Genomic DNA, 13,045 nt, shown 5'->3' on the forward strand with positions numbered 1-13,045 from the left:
ACCTGACAGGCACACTGGACATCTTCCCATTCTGAGAAGTGTCCCACTGAGCCTTGCACACACTCCCTCACTCTAGCAGGATTCAGGTGGGAGTACAAGCAGCTTAACTGGGTAGAGTGATCAAATGAAGGAATATGTTATCTGAAGAACTTTGTTGGAGAATGTTACTTATTAAGTTACCAGTTGTGCACTTGGAAAAACCATTAAAAGTCGAAAATCTATGTTTACTGCAAAGGTCACCCATCGAGGAAATGAGTATGAAATTGTGTCCCCTGGGATCTCAGTGGCTTCCATGCCAGACTGCATCTTGGGGCCAGGAGGCTGCAGATGGGACCTGACCTGAGGCCAAGCACCTCGCCTGACCTGGGGTGACTGCTCTAGTCACATGGAGGAGCTTACCACTAAGTCAAGAGTGATGACAGGGACACCTGGGTGGCTCAGTCGGTTAAGCGTCTGCCTTCAGCTCAGGTCATGATCCCAGGGTCCTGGATCGAGTCCCACATTGGGCTCCTTGCTCGGTGGGGAGTCTGCTTCTCCCCCTGCCTGCTGCTCCCCCTGCTTGTGCATGCTCTCTCTCTCTGACGAATAAATAAACAAAATCTTAAAAAAGAGTGATGACAGAAGGGAATGAAAGTTTGTAAATTCATGTACGCTCTTGAGTCAGTGACTATTTTACACCTCTTCTGCTCGTCTCATCCACAACTCCTCCCCATCTCTTCACTCTCCACAGGTCATTTCTCTTCTTTGCTCACTGAGAAGACATGAATTTGCTCCCTCTCCTCCATGTTGTAGCCTTAAATCTACTTCCCACGCAAGAGCCTGCTTCATGTCTCTCCTGGCTCTCCCACCTGAGTGTCTCCACTCATCAATCCTTCATTCTGCTCACCTCTCACCTTCTGCTGACTTTCCTATCCTGTGCCATCTGAGTGTACCCCTCCTAGCTCTCCTGAAACAGATCTCCCAAAGTTTTTGGTGACTAGCCAGTAGGCAAATATAATGGCCTTCCCTCTGTCCTTATCTACTTCCCAATCTCTCATCAGTTAAAATAGCTAAGCCTCCCTTTCTTGTTTAAGCCTGTGACTTCCAAAATACATTACTCCCCCTGGTTCTCCAATCACCTCCTCATTCTTTGTCTCCTTTTCTTCCTCCTGGGGCATTGTCCTCGGCTCTTACCTCCTGTATCTCCATACTCCATCCCATCCCATCACATGCCTGTGGCTTTTCAGTTTGTGTCTTTAGTTCTGATCTCTGTCTTTCTCAAACTCCAGACCCGTGAATTATATCCAGTGAACATCTCCCTGTGAATAGCCTGTTGGTTCCTCAAATGCAGCTTTTCCAAACTGAACTCATGATCATTTCTCCACACTCAAACCTTCTCCTCCTTCCACCCTCCCAGTCTCAGATAACAGGATTACCATGCTTTTTACCATTCCTATTAGATAAATGTGATCCTCTCAGTGGCTTATCTCTCACATTCAGATAGTCTTAAAGTCTTATCCATTTACCTCTACAGAAATATTTGAATATGCCCCTTTCTTCTCCAATAAGTTGGTCCCCTCACTTATTCCAAATCTTCTCATCTGATCCACTTACCTCTGGAGTCCTTCACCTGCAACTCTGCCCCCACATACCTGCACACCTATCAGATATATCTTCTAGAACAGTGGTTTTCAGAGTGGCAGCTCCGGACCAGCAGCATTAGCATCACCTGGGAAGTTGTGAAAAATGTAATGTCTAGGGCCCCACTGAAGACGTACCGAATCACAAATTCGGAGAGTAAAACTTCTGTTTTAACAAGCCCTCTAGGAGATTCTGGTTTGAGAATCACTATCCTCAAGCACACCACTAGTTTTTAATTATAATACTCATAATCCTCTACTATTTCCCCATCAGTTTAAAATAAATTAAGATTCCTTAGTATAATATTCAAAGCTCCTTCACTCTGTGACTTTAAACTACCTTTCCAGAATTGTGTCTCACCACTTCTTCTCACCCACCTCATACTCCAGAAAGTCTGGATATTTTGGGGGTTTTCTGAGCTCCCCTAACAGTTGATCCCACTGCTTCAGATTCCACTGACTCCATGGCTTTCCATTCTTCTTCTACCAATTCTTCATGCAATCTTGCAGCACAAATGCAATTTCTTCTGTAAAGTCTTTCTGAGATCCTTCTTCCTTCTCTATCACTATGAAAGTCCTCTCTCCCAGCTCTATGCTCCCATAGAACCTCATTTCTATCACTATTAGTATATGCATCCTATCTTATAATGCATCTGTTTGTGTATTTCTGCTGTCTGCCCTAAGAGATTGTGAGCTCCTTGAGGGCAGGAACCGTGTCTGTTTCATCTCTGTATCCCTAGGGACTCCTACAGTGTTTTGCATAAAGTAGGCACTCAATAAATGTCTGTTAATGTGAATGGAATTATGTCCCTGGAAAAGAAAATGTCAATGTGCCATCTCCTTCCAGTGAGAAAACCAAACTTCTAAAATACCATGGTGAAATACTGACTTTCTTTCTCCCCAAAACTTATGTTACTACTTCCCAATCTTGTTCCAAAAACTGCTTAAAAAAAAAAAAAAGGATTGCCTGTTGAATATAAATCAATATACTTTATTCAGTAGGATTCAGGCTAAGCTGCTCTCAAAGAAGGGGTCCTCCAAATATAGTAGTTCAAACAATATAGTTTCTTTCTCCCTCACATGACAGTAAAGAGGTAGGAGGGCTGCCCAGAGTAAGTAGGAGACTCTGCTCCACAACATTATCCAGGACAAGATGTTCTTCCTTCCTCCCAGGGCTTGTTCTCATCTGCATGGCCAAAGCTGACGAACCATTACATCCACATTCCGGTCCATAGGAAGTAAGAGAGAGAAGTAGAGAGTGGTTTCCTTTTAAGGAAGTTATGTGGGTCACATAACTTCTGCTTGCACTCCATTGGCAATAATTGGTCACATGGCCACACCAAATTGTAAAAGAGAATAAGAGAGTAAATCTCTAGTTGGGCAGCCACATGCCTTGCTAAAATTGAGGACATTATAATAAAAGGAAGAAAGAGAGAATGAATACAAGGGAACAATGAACAGTCCACCTCAAAGGGTTATTGGTTTCTGTATGTACAGCTCCTGTATTTCAGGCAAGTTAATTGGCTACCCAGCTCCGGTGATCTATGTATGATGACGTTGAGGTTTAAAATATGGGTGACTAGACTAAGATCGTGCGTATGCTGAAAATCCAGTATTTATCATGATTATATCTCTAATATCTAGAAATTATATGAGCAACTCACTTGCTTTCCCATTATCTTCCACATGTCATCATTGAAAATTCTTGGCAATTTTAAACATTTTAAAACGTTAAGAGTCTAATTAAATAAAAAACAAAAAACAGATGCATGCGTAATTTTCACTTACTCAGTTTTACTAACGCATTTACAATTTAGTAGATAAGTCCTAATTAAATGCAACTCTCTCACACCCACCTTTGCCCTTAGCAAAGAAGAATCTGTATCTATTTCCTAATATAAATCAAACCCATTGGGGAAAAAAAAAAATCTGCTGTTTGGTTTACTCATTTAACCAGTAGTGCTAGCTGGTATTGACCGCCATTGCTGCTTTTAATTAAAACTTGAGTAACGGTTCCTTCTAATATGGTTAGTTTTTCTAGTGTAAACATTAGAGGATTAAAAGTAAACCCCAGGGGTGACATTTCAAACACCCCCATTAACGAATAAATTAGGACTTCCTGATTTGTGTACCTGGTAAAAGAATTCTTGGGTATAAGTCACTCCCTTGGAGACCTGGTAGGTGTTTGGTTATAACTGGTAGCAATAAGAACCCCTATGAGCATTGCTACCACTATCCGCTTTGGATAACTGTATAGCCTCCTATACATATGAATTTCAGTTTGCAAACTCTGATAGATATGTATAAGGGAAGTTCCAGAGTGAGGTTTAGCAACTGTACTGGCTACCAGCACAAGACATCCAGCATCACACTGGTCTCAGTCTACTGTGTGTTTGCTGTGTTTGCTTGATTTTTAAGGTCTTCTATACACAACAACTTCTAACTCCATATGTACAGTGTTTGTGAATGCTGTAAGAGCATCAGAAAAATTAGTGAAAAGGAGCATATGATTACAAAGGAAAAACAAGCAAAGGCAATTTTTTAAATTAAAAGTGCTGAGAAAACAACAAGCATCGCATATAAGAATGGAATCAAATCTTGCTCGGTTTTCAAGGACAACCATATGCAACACGTGAAAAAGCAACGTGCCTAAATTATTGACTATAATCAGCAGGAAACAAGGAAAAGTGATTAGTGAGATGGGAAACTGTCTGAGCACTACACACAGTAGTTCTAAAAGGTGTTTGGGAGTGTGTACGGGCATGTCTAGTTATCGCAATAGAGAACACTAATGGTATTTTGTAGTACGAGGCACGGAGGCTAAATCCTGCATTTGGAAAAAAAAAGAAAAGAAAAGAAAAGAAAAGAAAAACAGTCCCACTCAAAAAAGAATTACCACACCCAAAATACGAATATCACTACCTGCTAAGAAACTCAGGAGTACCAGCATCGACATGGGATGCTCAGAAGCCTAATGTTAATTCAGGTGTTGGCTAGGGATTATTTGAGAATTTAGAAGACTAAGCATTGCAAAAGTGCTGCTATGAACTTTTATTGCAAGCCATGGAGGTTTGCAGAGGTTCAAGGCCAATTTGAATCTGTCCAATATCAAAATGAGGGTCAGGCCAACAAATATAGACAACACATTGGTTAGAGAGTCTCCCATGACATTGGCAGAGATCACTGAGAAAAATGACACAATACAATGTCTATTAGCGAGGAGGTATTGAGGCTTGAGGATTGACTCAGATCCTTATTTGATGGAAAGTTTTTCAGAGGCTAAACATAGTCTCACCTAAGTCACTTCAGAGTAGAATTGAAAGAGAATCTCAGGCACCTCTCACTAGAAGGAGAAGATATTTCCAAAGGTAGGAAGGATGACATTGGATATTCCTGGGACCCCTAAATTATCCCAGCGCCCTCCTCTCTCCCTATAAACCCCACCTTGGAGAATACACAGCAGGTTTCAGCCTTGCCATGAAAATGGTTTGAAATTGTTTCCTTCAGAATAGAAGAGAGTCACTAGGAGAAGAAAATTGTTTCAGAAAAGTAATCTGTCAGCTCCTTGGAAGCTCCTAGCACCTAACACAGAGGGTGGTGCATGGTGGAGTTCAATTTATATAACTTACACGTCTGTTGAATTTAATTGAAACGAACACATTGATTACAGGCCTCAAGAAATTTAAAAGCAGAACTATGTTGTGGTTAAGAAGGGAACATCTTCATACGGAGTTGTCAAATATTTAATTTTTTTTTTAAGGAAAGGGGGCATCAGGACAATGATGATACAAAAGAAACGGCAACAGGAGGAGTTTGGAGATAAAATCAACAGAGTTTTAGGCAATAAAAAAGAACAGTAACCATCTGCTATGAGTTTGAGTAGATTATAAAGGTTTTTCACTGAAAAAGAAAAAGTGGTATAAGAGCAATTATATGAAGAAAGCAAGAACACAGCAATGAAAAGAGCAAAGTTGGGGAGATAATGTTGATGGTGGTTTGAGGTCCACAAACATCAAGTGAGCACCTGCCATGAGTTTGGCATTGTCCTAGGCACTGGGATCTCTGTAAGGAAAGAAAAGAAGGGAGGGGAGGAAGAGAGCAGATAATTCAGGTGGAAAACCACTACGAGACCCAAATCTTAAGAGCAGATTTGTAGAAAGCTGATTATATTTATTTTCTATTTTGATAAAGCAGCATTTCAGAGGGAGTTATAAACATTGCCTTTGCTTAAGGGGGTGGGAGAGAAAAAGACAGAGGAGAGCATTTTGCACATCTGAACCTTAAGGAAAAAGAGGGTGATACCAAAAACTCTGAAGAATGGAGGAGAACAGATGTTTCTTCAGAGAAAGTGTATAAACAACATGGGTACAAGAAATAAGGTCTTAAGGGCATGTGTTTCCAGTTTTCATGGTATCAAGCAGTTGGTACATCAAGGGATAATTTAAGAACAGCTAATTTACGAAGACATCCAAAGGAATGAGGATGGAAACAGATCTCTGAGGAAAATGTAGATTTATAAGTAGTCTTATAATAAGCAGACCGGTGACCCCAAGTGTTTCTGGTTCATGGTTAAGCACTCGGTAGGGATTGGGAAATGAATAAATGAATTACTCAGTTAAGCCATCAAGCCCGTGTTAGCATTTGGATGGCAAAGGAGAACAAGTTGGCGATATAACAAAAGTATCTGTGTGGGGCGCCTGGGTGGCTCAGTCAGTTAAGCATCTGACTTCAGCTAAGGTCATGATCTCAGGGTCCTGGGAACTAGCCCCACTTCCAGCCCCACATCCAAATAAATAAAATCTTTTTTTTTTAAGTATCTGTGTAAATCAGTAAGAAAGATGCTAATAAAATATGCATTCAGAGGTATGAAGCAGTTATATAAAAATGCTAAACTATCAGTCATCCTCTATTCCGGTACTTTGGAGGGGATGGGCAAAGAAGTATTTTATAAAGAACAGTAAGCACGACCACAATGTAAATAGTGTTACCTGACAACTTTACCTGATTACTTCTTATTTATCTGTTTCTCACTAACAAAAAACTAAGGCCTACCTGCCCTTTCTAATCACACATACTTGCATCTAGAAATAAAAAAAAAAAATGTCTTCAACTCTAATAAGGAAAGCAAAGGCAAGTTTGATACAGGCAGGTGTCATTGGTAGAACTGTTACAGGAGTCCAGTTAGAAATGAATGCCAGGGGACGCCTGGGCGGCTCAGTCGGTTAAGTGTCTGCCTTCAGCTCAGGTCATGATCCCAGGGTCCTGGGATTGAGTCCCATGTCGGGCTCCCTGCTCCGTGGGAGCCTGCTTCTCCCTCTGCCCCTCCCCCAATTGTGTTCTCTCTCTCTCTCAAATAAATAATGAAATCTTTTTAAAATAAGTAGAAATGAATGCCAGGTGTGCTCTGTATCCATGTCATTTCATGTATAATTATTGGATATTCTACAAACTGGAATAGGAGTGTATGAAGATAACAACTTCATTGGTAATACTTAAGAAGAATCATGATCAGAGCCTCCAAGATATGTCTATACTAGAGAGATCTTGCCTTAGAATGCCTGCCTTGCCCATAAACTCCTTCTAAATGTGTTACATAAGACACAGCTTCAACTGAGAAAAGCAGCTCTAAGTGTTTCTTTAAGCATAACTCACTATGCGGCACCATGGGGCATCCCCCTGCCTGTCCTGAGCTCCCCTATCTGCAGCTGATTATTTAGGGCAGTTGGGCATCTGACCAAAGAACTGCAGGTCTACATGCTGCTATATGCTGTCTGTGTGCTATGGGGTGGTCTAGTGTGAAAGCTCACCCCACACAGAAGGTGATTGCTTGCGATAATGACATTCTTTTTTGGCGGGGGGAGGAGCAGAGAGAGAGAATCTTAAGCAGGCTCCATGCCCAGCATGGAGCCCAATGTAGGGCTCAGTCTCACAACCCTGAGATCACAACCCAAGCTGAAATTGAGAGTCGGATACTTGACCAACTGAGCCACCCAGGCACCCCAATAATGACATTCTTACCGCTCAAGGATTTGAACAAAAAATACAGAGTCATACTGTTGTCAGTGGAAGCAGAACTAGAAAGACAAGAAAGTGAGGCCAAAACAAACAAACAACAACAACAACAAAAAAAAAAAAACAGCCAACTGGCATCCATGGCAAAGCACAAGAATGAAGCTAAATTAATTCCTGCTGCTGAGAAACTAACAATGTTGCCTGTGCTTTAGAGTTGCCACTTACAATCGCAGACAATCTTCCAGTTCCCGAACTCTGCTCCAGGTCCTTGAGGTTTAGCTGTGAGAATATTCCACTCTTATTATCTTATTATCTTATTATCCAACTCTTACTGCAAAGAGTTACCACTGCAATCAACCACCACTATTTAAGGTAACCGGCATTATTCTCTTTCTTCCAATGGAAGGATCCTGAACACACAGAGTTCCTAGGTCTCTGAGCCATAAGATTCTGGAACAAGCACCCTGGCTCCATTTGGACAATAAGGGCAATTGGACAAGATTCAAGTCTTTTCATTCCCATTGACATTTCTAACGTAGAAACGTACACAGTTTTCATTACTCTGATATGTCTCAGTTGCCTTCATGAAACTAAATTCTTCCATTTAATTTTTACTCCATGAATTTCAATTCTATTCCTCAGAGATTGTTTTTTATTTTTAAGTTGTTGTTGTTGTTGTTTTCTGCTTTGGTTCCCGGGATAAAGTAACTTACCTTTGCCCAAGGAGCAACTGATTTTGATTTCCTTAATTCTTAGCCTTGGGAGTGGGAAAGAATAGAAAGGACGGGGTGAGGGGGCAGTGGGCAGAGAGACTGAAGTACTCTCTTAGTCTGTTTGAGCTGCTATAATGAAAATACCATAGGCCAGTTGGCTTAGAGACAACAGAAGTTTATTTCTCACAGTTCTGGGAGGCTCAAAGTCTGAGATCAAGATTCCAGCATGGTTGGGTTCTGGTAAAGACTCTCTTCTGGTTTGCAGAGTGCTGAGGAAGGTTATGATATAAGAATTTGGGGGAGACACAATATTCCTTTCATGACGAGTACTAACAGTCATCCTTAGAGGGTTTGTGAACCAGTTACACTTGCAGCCTCAACAGGTGTTTTGAGGGCTTTGGGTGAGGGAAGAAAATATTCTTCCTCCACCTTCCAGGTCTTCCAACTGGACTAAGAATTAAATTTACATGAGACAGATTAACAGGAGGTAAAAAAACCAAAGTTTTATTTTGGGTACATGGAGGCCCAATAATGAAATTGAGACCTAAAAATAAGACCAAGACAGGCCGCTTTTATTCTTTTTAGACATGAGACAATAAATCTTTGAGGAATTGACAAGACAAAGAAAATTTAACTTTGGGAGCTTCAATTAGTAAGAAATTCAAAAGGTTTTTTTTTTTTTAATGTGATCCCTACAACCAACATGGGGCTGGAACCAACAACCCCAAGATCAAGAGTAGCGTGCCCTACCAAAGGAGCCAGCCAGGCACCTCCGATGAGTAAGAAGTTCTAAACAGAAGCTGGACTCGGGTAGAAAATTATTAAAAAGTAACGAGTATTGGGGCGCCTGGGTGGCTCAGTCGTTAAGCGTCTGCCTTCGGCTCAGGTCATGATCCCAGGGTCCCGGGATGGAGCCCCGCATCGGGGGGGAGCCTGCTTCTCCCTCTCCCGCTCCCCCTGCTTGTGTTCCCTCTCTCGCTGTGTCTCTCTCTGTCAAATAAATAAAATCTTTAAAAAAAAAAAAGTAACAAGTATTGTTTATACAGTCTTCTTGGCTCTAAACTTCCCATCTCTAGTAATAAGAACATCTCTTTATGTCCTGGTACAGGGGGGTACCTTTCACATGGGAGATTTAATTCCTGCTTTCAGGGGGACAGAGAAGGGCCTAAGTGTCCTTCTTACTCAGGCTGTCTCTTAAGTAACTTTTATTTAAAACCAATATGCCAATGAGGTCCATCTTGGGGCAGCCTGTCATTGGCCTCTCTACAGGGGAGCAGAGTCATGACATTAACGACCACTATGTACTCAGCCAGGCTTAGCTCAGTCACAAGCACCCTAGGGGATAGAATCACCTCTCTGAATCTTATAAAATGTTGTAGATCTGAATATACTCCAGCAAATGAGCATATTTCCAGTGATATGAGCCCCTTCTTAATAAAAATAACCAGAAGAAATTACTAAAATCCAGCAAGGGGGTGTGTGTGTGAAATTTAGTCTACTAAATAATTGGAGATAAAGTTCATTCAACACACATATATTATTAACATCTATGTGTCAAGCTTTGCAACATATTATCTTGTGAATAAGATACAGCCCCAGCCCTTAAGAAAAACATGGTCTATTGGAAGAGAAAGCCAAGTAAACCATAGAGTGTGATACATTGCGTTGTAGAGATATATACAATGTGCACATCGAAGAAGAAATCATCAGTTCTGTGTGAGAAGGAGGAGAGGAGCCTTCACTAAAAATTTGAACTAGAACATGATATAAGAATTAAGTAGGCTGACAACTCATACCAATAAACAGCATGAATAAAAGCATGGAGACAAGGAGATTCAAATGGTGTTCAGGGAATGAGAAGTGGCCTGCAGTAACCAGCGTATGGGGTAGGAAGGAGAAAGGCGGGAAAGGAGGCTTGTGATCCAGGCTTGTCCATGAAGGACCACAAATGCCTCACTAAGGACATTAGATCCTACCTTGCCTGAGGTTTCTAACCAAAGGAGAACGTGATCAGACCTGAAGTTTTGAAAGCATCCTTGAATGAAAGAGGATGGAAGAATGAAGACCAGATTGACAGGTGATGGAATAAGCCAGGGTGCAAAAAAGGTAGAGTCTGTACTAAAGAGAAGGAGAGTGAGCAGAAGGAGAGGTGGGGGGTGATGGAAAAGAAATTCAGAGATAAAATTAGAGGACAGACAAATCAATAGACTTATCTAGAAGATGACCTTTTTAAATTGAAAGAGAGCAAAGTTTCAGACTGCCAAAGAGAATGTATAGTAATTTCAGCCGCAGATCATGAATCCCACCATTTGGGGATATAGTAGAATAGAACAAGAGTCACCTTCTCTGCCAAACAGACCAATCCTTTTCCCATGTTGGAGATTGTCTAACCCTTGCTTAATCATAGTAAACCGGGCAGAAAATCTTTTCTAGGAAATTACAATAGATTAATTACACACCTCATTTGTCTCCACTGTTAGCCCTACTCTTTCACTGAGTCCTTCTAAACACACTGGTCACTTAACAACTCAGTTAAGCAAACAACCCTTCCTCAAGCAGGTATTCAATTCATTTATCGTTTAACAAACATTTACTGAGCACCTACTATCTGCCAGGAATTATGCTAGGTCCCAGATATTCAATGGTGAACTAAATAATACAGATTCTTTTCCTAAATTAAAATTTAGTCTAATGGAAGAGTTAATTTAAGTAGCATTTTCAATACAGTGGGTTAAAGTACAGTGACGAGCAATATTTCTCCAACTTCCAATATGGAAGGTCTGAAGTAGGACCTGAGATTGTGCATTTCTAACAATTTCCCAAGTGATGCTGATGCTGCTGGTCTAGGGACCAAACCCTGCATGGCATAGAATCATGTAACATGGTCTAGGGCATCTTCATCCAAAGCCATTTGAAGAGAAATTGGAAGAAGAATGACACCTCTTGCATGTCCCACATTTCATAATTTGAGCAATGGCAATTAAGAGCAGAAAAAGACTTTTTCTGAGAGAACACCAAATGGCGGATGACGCCGGTGCTGCGGAAGGGCCCGGAGGGCCCGGGGGGGCCGGGGGCCCCGGAATGGGAGGCCGCGGCGGCTTCCGCCGAGGCTTCAGCAGCGGCATCCGGGGCCGCGGTCGCGGCCGTGGTCGGGGCAGGGGTCGAGGCCGCGGAGCTCGTGGAGGCAAGGCCGAGGACAAGGAGTGGATCCCCGTCACCAAGCTGGGCCGCCTGGTCAAGGACATGAAGATCAAGTCCCTAGAGGAGATCTATCTTTTCTCTCTGCCTATCAAGGAATCTGAGATCATTGATTTCTTATCCCTCAAGGATGAGGTTCTGAAGATCATGCCTGTGCAAAAGCAGACCCGTGCTGGCCAGCGGACCAGGTTCAAGGCGTTTGTTGCCATCGGAGATTACAACGGACACGTCGGCCTGGGTGTCAAGTGCTCCAAGGAGGTCGCCAATGCCATCCGTGGGGCCATCATCCTAGCCAAGCTTTCCATCGTCCCGGTGAGGCGAGGCTACTAGGGGAACAAGATCGGCAAGCCCCACACCGTCCCATGCAAGGTGACTGGCCCCTGTGGCTCTGTGCTGGTGCGTCTCATCCCCGCCCTCAGAGGCACTGGCATTGTTTCAGCCCCTGTGCCCAAGAAGCTACTGATGATGGCCGGTATCGACGACTGCTACACTTCAGCCAGAGGCTGCACTGCCACCCTGGGGAACTTCGCTAAGGCTACTTTTGCTGCCATCTCCAAGACTTACAGCTATCGCACCCCTGACCTCTGGGAGGAGACGGTGTTCACCAAGTCTCCATATCAGGAATTCACTGATCATCTTGTGAAGACCCACACCAGTCTCCATGCAGAGGACCCAGGCTCCAGCTGCGGCCACCACCTAGTTTTATACAAGAAAAATAAAGTGAACTAAAACTTGAAAAAAAAAAAAAAAGAACAGAAAAAGAAATAACAAGCACAATACATGTAGATCTGCAGAATTCTGATGGGATTGAAAGACAAAATCTGAGCTGATCTTTGAGCAAGTTGGGACAGAAGATAATGGGGATGAGAGTACCCACACTTGGGACCGCAAGCAGAAATGTAGAAGCTGAGCTCCAAAAGTATAGAGGACAAGAGCCAGGACAGAGCACTTACCTCATCTCTCAGGTTCTCATTTTTTTGATCACAGCACAATGTAGAGGAATTCATATTTAACACCTGGCCCCAAATTAAGTTATACCAGTACTTTTTAAATAATTTTCCATGTGCTTTTATGCTTCTATTGACCATCCTATAAATAAAAGCACTTTATCCCATAGGCTCACATCTACTCAACTAATCCTTATGTAAAAAGGCTCAGTCAGTTGGGTGTTGGACTCTTGATTTTGGCTCAGGTCATGATCTCAGGGTTGTGGGATGGAGCCCCACACCCAGCTCCACACTCATCGGGGAGTCTACTTGGGATTCTCTCCCTCTCCCTATGCCCCTCTCCCTGCTCGCACTCTCTCTCTCAAATAAATAAATAAATCTTTAAATAAATAAATAAATAAATAAATAAATAAATAAATAAATAATAGGCCAAGAGAAATGGAAAGGAAATGGAAAAAGGAAGGAAGTTGCTCCTGTTTATTTAGTTAGGCTGCTTCACATCTGACAATATTGGATACTGCAAACCCAGAATCCTAACAAATGCAACAGCAAGACA

General features: G+C 42.2%; 1 pseudogene; it reads left to right on the top strand.

The window, feature by feature from the left end:
* The first annotated feature begins 11,356 nt into the window (after positions 1 to 11,356).
* Positions 11,357 to 12,289, top strand: LOC112814461 (small ribosomal subunit protein uS5 pseudogene; annotated as a pseudogene).
* Positions 12,290 to 13,045: the final 756 nt, after the last annotated feature.

Source organism: Callorhinus ursinus, unplaced genomic scaffold (assembly GCF_003265705.2).
Source record: "Callorhinus ursinus isolate GAN/ISIS: 27379988/994484 unplaced genomic scaffold, GSC_fseal_2.0 scaffold6, whole genome shotgun sequence".
Lineage (NCBI taxonomy): Eukaryota > Metazoa > Chordata > Mammalia > Carnivora > Otariidae > Callorhinus > Callorhinus ursinus.